This window comes from Vipera berus (assembly GCF_964194415.1).
Source record: "Vipera berus genome assembly, chromosome: 3".
In the NCBI taxonomy this organism is placed as follows: Eukaryota; Metazoa; Chordata; class Lepidosauria; order Squamata; family Viperidae; genus Vipera; species Vipera berus.
Window position 1 is genome coordinate 194123542 of NC_138204.1, and position 7934 is coordinate 194131475.

Below are 7934 nucleotides of genomic sequence, written 5' to 3' on the forward strand. Positions count from 1 at the left end.
GAAAGATTCCTTCTCTATGGTAGAATGTCTGTCAATTAACATCTTTAAAAGCACCAGTTAATATAACTTAACAGATTTTCTTAAAGAAGTCATGGTGGATTTCTAATTTGTATAACAAGTGTCTAAACAAGCATACATTAAAATGCATATAGCAAGTAAGAAAAATCAGTAGTGGTAATATATATAAAAGAACTGACAAACTAAACAATCTATAGCTAAAAAAATGTAAACAAAAGGCAGGTTTTGAACATTTTTATTTGAAATATTTATACATTGCTTCACATTGGCTTACAAACTTAGCAGTATATATTCAAGGTAATTAAATGGCAAGTAAAATATGTAACACAAATACAGATCAGCAGAAGAACCTCTTGGACCAGGACAGTTTTCATGTGCCACTGAAAAAGCAGCCTTACCAAAACCACTCTTCCATTAGCAAAGAGAACTCTAGCCAAGCTTGATAAGTAAATCTTAATAAGCAGGTAGATTTATGAACATAAGAGCCAGTTTGATGCAGTGGTTAAGGCACCAGGCTAGAAACCGAAAGACCATGATTTCTAATCCTGCCTTAAGCCCAAAGCCAGCTGGATGACTTGGGCCAGTCATTTTCTCTTAACCCCAGGAAGGACACAATGGCCAATCACTTCTGAAATCTTGCCAAGAAAATTGCAGGGATTCCTTCAGGCAATCACCAGGAGTCAACACTGATCCAAACACACCCTATAGGTATAGGTCCCAATCAAAAATAACACTAATAAGAAACTGTGAACCAGCCACCACTAACATTTTCTACTGATGATACTACTTTAAGAAGCATGGAGAATTAAAAGAACATACAACCAATAGAGGCAAGATCTTCACATTCAGACAAATAAGACAGATCATCACATTCACAGGTTAACCTTGTTCCATGGTGCAGTCATGGTGGAGTGGGCACTGAGAAAGCTGCTTTCTTGGAAGGATAATCACCACTCGCTTTTCTCAGCGTTGACCTGTTTGCTCCTCCTATTCATAAAATAATGCTGGACTTCTGGATCTTCATTTTCCCTTTAAGTCTCAGATCTCTTCTTACTTAGTGGGTAAGATCTCTTTCTCTCCTTCTATTTTATTCTCACAGATTTCTCATCCTCTGGGAAATAAAGATGGTGGATGCAGCTGTTTGGATTTTTGCTTACAGAAGTGCATCTATTTTGTGAGAGGCTTTTTTTAAAAAAAAAAGTATAACAACTGCAACAATATTTGGAGGGACTTGTATATCTCAGGCCAATCCCAATGAACCACTGCACTTACCTAGTCTTGGTGGTGAATCAGTCACAGGCTCCTGCCATATGAATATGTAGCCAACAAGCCATCCATTTGGTTAGCATCATGATATGTGAAAACTCCATCTGCCTGAAATAAACCCAAATTTTGGATTTTGTTTGTTTTTGGCTTTATTTTCAGGCATCTTCTAGATGGGCAAAGCTACACTTGAGAATTGATGTATCATGTTAAACTAGGCTAAATGAATCTCACAGCCTCCCTGAGTCTTCGGAGAAGGGCGGGATATAAATGTAATTTAAAAGAAAAATATCTCATTAACCATCCCTACTCACGGAATGAACCAATGGTTGTGAGCTTGCATATTCACTGCCTAATTTTATGCCTGTGTAAGTAGGGCAGGAAAACTGCCATTTTATTTCATTATGTTTATTTTATTATATTAACTTATTCAAAACTTTTTCAAATGTTCGTAAGTAAATGCACTATCCCAGTACAGGAGGAGGAATGGCAGAACCTGAGGGTGTCATTAAAAGAGGAATCAGCCTAGAATCCTTATGTAGCCACAAGTAAACTAAGTTCAACCTCCCTTGAATTCTGTTGACTCTTACCTAGCCCGTTAGTTGAGAAGATTTCTGTGCGTAGACATTATTAGCAATAAATCAGTTTAATTGGATCTTTATATGTGGACCTGATCCTTCGCACCTGACAACCGGTCTGTATTAAACCCATTACAAGACAAAATAAGGAGGCCTGGTAGGCACAATTAAAAGGCAGGCATCTCAAAGTGCAAGGTTTGAATTTAGGATCACAGATGATTGTGACAACTTTTAGAGTGTGCAAACTTTGAAGCAGGTCCTTTAAGTTCTACCTGTTGTGAGCCGGATAATATTAGGTTCGGAACTCTATTTCTCATGATTCTAAAGCAGTGTTTCTCAACTGTAGCAATTTTAGGATATGTGGACTTCAACTCCCAGAATTCCTCAGCCAGCCATACTAGTGAGGGAATTCGGGGGGGGATGGGTGGGTTGAAGTCCGCATATCTTAAATTTCCTAAGATTGAGAAACACTGTTCTAAACAGAGCTTTTCTGCAACTTTGACCAAATTCAAGTCTGTGCTTAAAATTCTTCCTTCCCTTCACATTAGCTGAGTTTCATCCCCCAAGAGTAGATGCAGTAGGTTTCTGAAATGAATACTAGGTCCTTAAACTGCAGCTGCAGAAAATGCTGATAGGAAACAGTTTGACTCATGTCTTTCGCTTTTTTTGAGAAACGGCAGGGGGCTCTTTGTATTTCCTGAAGTGCTGGAATTAAAACCCACTTGAAATCATTTCGATTACAGGAGCGCCGTGGTGAAAATGGTTTGATTTCTGGAAAACAAGAAGGAAAATCAAGCACATAATTTCCTTTGTAACAGAGACATTTTATCAGATTATTTGAGGCTTGCCTGCTTTATATTGCTCAGGCTATAGAAGAGGGGATTTAAATAATGCATAAACAGTATTTGGAGTACCTAAAAACCCTTGTGGTAAGCTACATCTTTCACCTTCTCACAAAGTGGCAGTGGAGATGAGGTAAGACAGATTAGGATCTCTGTGTCTAAGGAATTTGTCTCATAAATATACAATTCTCCAACAGGAGAGGCCAAATATAACCTTGGACATACTGATGGGTGCATGCCGATCTGGATCAGGGCCACGGTGAAGAATGGGAGAAGGCTGCGTTTTCCTCCATCCCATATTCTTATTTCACCATCAGGAATCTTGTTCAATGGGAAGGAGAATTTTATGGGGGATGAAAAATGAAAGAATCACAACCTTCATCTTACTTTTACCGCCAGCCATGTCTAGAGGTTAAATAGAAGAGATAATCCCTCTCTGTCTGAGTTCGGATGACCTCTAATGCCATGCAAACATGGATAAAAATTGTGATTAAGATACTCTGTCTAATCATGCTATGACTGAGATGTCATGCAGGTCTAATTAACTTGGCCTGATGCTTCAGTCTGTCTAAGCAAATCTGTTGAATTTGAAGCAAATTCCTCCAATATCATTGTTGAGAGCAGATATACAGTACTTGTGTCCTACACTGCTTTCCTTAGCTGAAACATTTAAACCACAGGTAACAATAGTGATGAAAAAATAACTTTTATGACCAGTCCTCACATGTATGATCTTCACAGATCTGTAAAAGAAAGTAAGATCATAGGCAAAGTTAGGGTTTCAATTAGTGAAAGTGGCTACTTTGCTTAATGACTGAGTTGGTGCCAACTGTGATGGTTACATGAAAACTATATGTATGTTTTTACTGATTTCACATTGATGGAACATTTTTAAAAGAATTTAAAACATTCCATAAAAAGTAGAAGATTACAAAACTCACATTGTTTATCAACTGCCCCAGTTGTGGTCGTAAATTGAGGACCTGTATATATATATATATATATATATATATATATATATATATATATATATATATATATATATATATATATATATATATATATATATATATATGATTTTTGTACATAAGTGAACATGTGTACATTTTTAAACTGAACCCCAATAATTTGTATATAATGCAGCATCAGAAAACATTTTAGAAGATACTGTATATTAAAGCTTTCTCTCTTTTCCAGGCACTCTAGCAATGCAAAGCAAATAATTGCTCTGATAGTTTTTTCTAATGCAATTAAAATGTGAAGCCAAGTTTCAAGTGGATCTGGAGAGGCCATATTAAATGCATCAGTGGTTCATTTCACTTCTAAAACATACTTTAAAAACTACAGGATGTATCTTCATTTCAAAATAGTTGAATCCAGGCCCGGAGTTAGGCTGCAATTTTACACATATATAACTGGAAGTTTCCCTGCATTGAATTCCTGGGAGCTTCATTCCAAGTGGTCATGTATGCTGTTTATTCAATGAAATCTCCCATTTGTCAATGGCTTGCAGGTGTAATTATTATTATTAAGGAAACCTGGAGGTGGGAATAGAATCTCCCTAGGCTTTTTAAAATTGGATGCCTTTTAAGACTATGTTTCCATCACTCCAAAATTTTCCAAGGAACATGGGATATTTATTTGGACTGCAGTAATCTATAAGAATAACAGGTAAACCAACAAGGTAAGATAAAGGCATCCTTGTGCAAAATGAGAAGGTGTTCAGGAATATCTGAACTATTAGAAACATATGCTAAGAATGCATAAGGAACAAGGGCTCTTCCATGCAGACAGGATTGCTTGAACCAACTCAATAGTTAACTAATCAGTTCAGGAAAAAGTTCTCCAGAAGGCAAGATGAGGACATCTCTATACTGTAGAAGAAGACCAAGATTCATTTGTTCAGCTTGTTTCTATCTGTTGACCTGTCAGTGTGTTACACAAAGCCTTGGGTTTGTTGACCACAATTTGTTGACTAAGCTATAATTGGCTGTTTGAGCCCATCAGGCTAAGCTATGAATCCTCCTTTTAAACCACAATGGTTAGTTTTACACAACATACAAAAACAAGTAAACTACAATGCAGCTTAGTATAATATGGTGCTTTTTCCTCTATTTCAGCTAGTATCTCAAGGTACATCCCAGATCTATCTTTGTGCATGATTAAAATGTATTTATTTTAATTGTGCTAAATTAAATCTTTAAATTAAATCTTTAAAAATTGAACTAAATCCAATCTTTCCCCAAGATCTTAAGGTAGCATACATAGCAGGCTTCCTCCTCTATTTTTTCCCATGACAACAATTCTGGGCACTAAATAATTTTATGACCCCAAGTCACTTCCATAGTTGAAGTTGAACTTGGATCTCGCTGTACTAGTTCAAAAGTCTGCAATAAATATTACTATATTGATTCAATAATTAATAAAAATCTGGTCCCAACTGCAACATCTGCATTCAGATTTCAGATACCATGTTTGTTTCTTTTAATATTTAAATTTGAGAAAATCATAGCAAAGAAATATGTAACATATTAAATACTGACAAGATCTTTCAAATATCACTATAGAGAGTAATCTGATATAGGGGCTAAAAGGCTAGATTAGACACTTGGGTTAAATCTCCATGCAGAGATTGCTCTCACTATGGACTAGATCAGTGTTTTTCAAATTTGACAATTTAGAAGGTATTTGGATTGGCTGGGGAATTCGGGAGTTGAAGTCCACATATCTTAAGATTGTCAAATTTGAAAAACACTGGACTAGGTGTATGATATAACAACATACTTTATAGGAATATTGTAAAAGTGAAATGAAAAAGGAACTATCTGCTCTAATGTCTCTGGATGATTTTTCAGTTTTCATAAACTGATTACAGAATGGACCTTTCAAGCAAATATTTTCTTTAAAATGCTGAATTAGAAACATTTTCTTAAGGTTTATAAATACATCTACATGTCAAAAATATACAGCACCCATTTGGAATGATGATCACAGATCCATGAGAGAAGATAAAAAGAAAAGTGTCAAAGAAATCTGGAGCACATTATAACTGTCACTAACTGGTGTCTTCCGAATATACTGGGCTACAACTCCCACTGTCCCCATGTCTACTGTAGATGATGGATATTGCAGCCAAATACATTTGGAGAGCATTCATCTGGGGAAGGCTTGTATTGTACAGTACATTAAAATGCTCCAAGACACAACTATTCGTTCCATTCATTTACTAACCAAACAGTTGTACTTCTTACCAAACCAGTAGGAAAGCAGAAAGGGGAAAGAATCAAGAGCCTTGTTCTTCCCTCCGTCTCCTTTCCTTATCTCCTCTGCCACTATTTATTTTGTTTCTTTGCTGTGCAAACAGCCAACTACCTTCCAGAGGGGCTCAACCCAGCCCTTTTATGCCCTGCAGTCATGACAATGTCTTTTAAAGGGAAAATTGATTCTTTGGAATGCTGTGCGAGCACATACTTATCTTAGCCCTACAGCCCACACCTGTTGAACAGGTAAACCAGATCCTCAGCAATGGGCCTCAGCTACAACATTCCAGCTTGGCAAGCTATTACTCTCTAATTGCTACCTGTCAAGCAGGTAACCTAAGCTTCTCAACCAAGTCCAAACAAGCGCATGTTCCCACGAAATCCTAAACTTTTTGACCTTTGATCCCAGCACAGGGTTACAAATAATTTTAAGCAGGGATGGTTGGAATATATGAAGGCACTCTCATATGGTCACTAAACACTTCTCTTCTACTAGTTGCAACCAACGGTTATATTTAAAGGGGGGGGACTCAAACAGCATGCCTGAAAGACACAGCTGTAAATGCAAACTTGAAATGCTTCATCTGTGTAGATGAAGGTGACTTGTTGATATTTCCAGCCACTACATCGGTGTTTCTCAGTGTTTCACAAATTTAAACTGTATGGACATGAACTCGTAGAATTCCCCAGCCAGCATTGGGAATGCTCTGGATGTTGAAGTCCACACAGCTTAATGTTGCCAAGGTTGAGAAACACTGGTGTAGCGGCTGAAAATATCAAGTCACCTTCTGCTCGATTCCCTGGTGCTGCACTGAAAGATGTCAAGTTTCCCATGGGGGAACCAATTCCCGAAGCAGTATCTGGGAAAGGTGGAACAGGAACTTCTTGTTCTTTTCGTCCTTCCAGTTCAGGCTTGTCGAGCACAAAGCAGGAAGGCACAGTCAGCACTTGTTCCACATAAATGCACCTCCAAACAGGCTTATGCAATACCTGTGGTATTGGGCAACTAATTTTCTCTTCCTTTTACACCATAAAAATGAATCTCAGAAAACTGCAGATACTCCCATTTGTGCCATTTTGCAAATTAGGGGAACATAAGTTTTGTAGATAAATCCAGGTGCTTAGACACGTCAGAAAGGGGCAGAAGTTCAAAGGAAGTAGCTCCCCTAATACTAGCCAGACAGTGCGTTATTGGGTAAAAAAATAATGGCTCATGTTTGATTATTTGATTCAAATAAATAAAGTTCATGTTTAATTTCTTAGGAAGTGAATGCCTAGAGTACCAGACAGTTAATTTTGACACCTCATTTGTGTCTTATTAGAGTGTGGGGGAATTTACCTTTTTTTTAGCTCAAGGATAGATGGCTAAACTAGTAGTAGGAACGCTCACTCACATGTTTATTACTCAAAATAAATATTGCACCAAACAGAACCAAAACCAATCAGATACTGCATTTACAAGCACATATATAAAATATGATTGATCCTATTTGTAATTAATTCACGGTCTACATTTGTTCAAATGTGTTTTATCAACTATAAATATCAGGGCAATGAATGCTAGTATAATTGTATCTACTGAGGTATCTACTATAACTTTTCTTTTTTATTTTAGAGATTTAATTTTAAATTAAGAGCACTTTTTTGAATACCTTTGCTAACATAGCAATAGCCAGAACAGATGGATCATCTAAGGTCTATACAAGACTACATCTATTTTTTCTGTCATCCATGATTGCTTATGCTGGTACTAGCAATACCGTGAGAAGTTTATTTTAGTTGTGTACCAGAATTATATTTATCCAGCCAATCTAAGGATAGTGCAGATAATCAGATTATATGGGCTTCAACTAATCACAAAGTCAGCTAAATTACTAACATTTATGTAAGATTATTCTGATATCAGTTTACAGGAGCATATGGAAATCTAGGTAATGTTATATGAACAGAGTTGTTTATTATACTTTTAATTT

At 36.7% G+C, this 7934-nt stretch overlaps 1 long non-coding RNA gene across 2 annotated transcripts in view; it reads right to left on the minus strand.

Annotated features, from left to right (window-relative positions):
* Positions 1–243: 243 nt before the first annotated feature.
* The window catches only part of LOC308666004, a 9243-nt gene continuing 1552 nt past the window's right edge, over positions 244–7934 (minus strand). For both annotated transcript variants that reach the window (XR_014026008.1, XR_014026009.1), the window contains exons 2-3: positions 2582–2630; positions 244–1392 (exon numbers count right to left, since the gene is read on the minus strand). This is a non-coding gene — a long non-coding RNA (uncharacterized lncRNA). The remainder of the gene's footprint in view (positions 1393–2581; positions 2631–7934) is intronic.